We start from the raw sequence: 1,491 nt of genomic DNA on the forward strand, positions 1-1,491 counted from the left end.
TTGTCCTCTTGGTTCGCGTGCTGTAATCCCGGTGATTTGGTGTTGAACTTAATTATTACATGCGCCTATATAACTACCTTATTCTATCCTAGATGTGATGGGCTAACTCTCTCTGTTAAATTCATCCATCTAAAAAATATCGCCTTCTCCATCGCAGTTGGTTATCGTCGGCCCATCCCAAAAGCATCTTGGATCAGAAGGGTAGATACAGCCCATTAGCAATGATGGCATTTTCCTTTTTCCTACGCGTTCTGTGCTCCTGTGTTAAATCACTCTCGCTGCCCGGTGGGCTTCTCTCGGCTGGGCCCACCGTATCCCAGTGGATGGGTAGGAGTCTTGGTACAAAAGAGCCAGCCGATCGCTAGACCGCCGGTTAGATCACCATCACCAGAAAGGGACACGTGCGTCCTCCCTACTTGGCTGGAGCGGCGGCTTCTACTGATCGTCATCGGTGCGGGAGGTGATTCTATTCACTCACCGTCTCACATCTGCATCCAACCACTCGCTCTCATCCCCTTCCTCCACTTCACTCCCCTTGCTTCTCTCCTCGCAGTTCCCCTGAAACATATGCCTAGATCCACGCTGCTGCTCAAATCGACAAGTGATACGAGATGAAGAAGAGCACATCTAGCTACGATTGATCTTTACGGCAGGTATTTCTCCTCCCTTCATTGTATTTCGATCTGGTTCGTCTATGTGCATGGGTTTGCTAGATTTCCTAAGTGCTGTTCCTCCCCGTCTTGCAGCCCGAGCTCTTCCCTTCGATTCGCCGCTTTTGATAACTCAAGGCCAGCTAAATCATTCGCCAACGCCCGGTTCTTATCAGAAGGTAGATTCTAAAATCCAGCCCTACTTACAATAGAGAGTTGCGAGTTAATGGCCCTGAACTTGATGCGAACAGACATGCACCTAGATAAAACACATATCCTATAAATAAAGACACTAATTTGCTACGCCATATGCATGCCCACCTTTAAATATTATTGGTTTATCCCCTGTCCTTTCATCATTACTGAACCACATCGACTTGTGGCAATAGCATAATCACGGGCCCTTTTGTATGGTTAATAATACTGTGAGGCCTAAATTAACCATATCTGCATTTTATTCCGACCCAAGCCCTCTGCTAAATGAGATCCTACGTCTCACTTCATTTATGCATACAAAATTACAAATAAGGCATTCATAATTTGTTAGTACTCCTCTTCCGGACAAAACCTCGAACCAAACTACATCTTATAAATTACATACCTATTGCCTCACTGAATTTGCTGCATGCGTTGATTTCTCTTTCTCACAAACTACATCAGACAACGAATAAGAATCATATGTTTGATTGCATCCAAAGTATTGATTTGCTTGCTTACTCTTCCATTTTAAAAATAAGGGTTGTTTCCGATGTCATTCACTCTTACTACACTATGGTTTTTTGACCAGATTTCAACATGAACCCTGTGGACCTTCCTTCCAAAGTCATCCTAGATGCTATGT

General features: G+C 44.3%; 1 long non-coding RNA gene across 1 annotated transcript; it reads left to right on the forward strand.

Moving 5' to 3' along the window:
- Window positions 1-428: 428 nt before the first annotated feature.
- Window positions 429-1,491, forward strand: LOC119344815. Its single transcript, XR_005166818.1, has 3 exons — window positions 429-653; window positions 747-829; window positions 1,438-1,491. It is a non-coding gene; the product is annotated as an uncharacterized LOC119344815 (long non-coding RNA).

Source organism: Triticum dicoccoides, unplaced genomic scaffold, assembly GCF_002162155.2.
Source record: "Triticum dicoccoides isolate Atlit2015 ecotype Zavitan unplaced genomic scaffold, WEW_v2.0 scaffold188068, whole genome shotgun sequence".
Lineage (NCBI taxonomy): Eukaryota > Viridiplantae > Streptophyta > Magnoliopsida > Poales > Poaceae > Triticum > Triticum dicoccoides.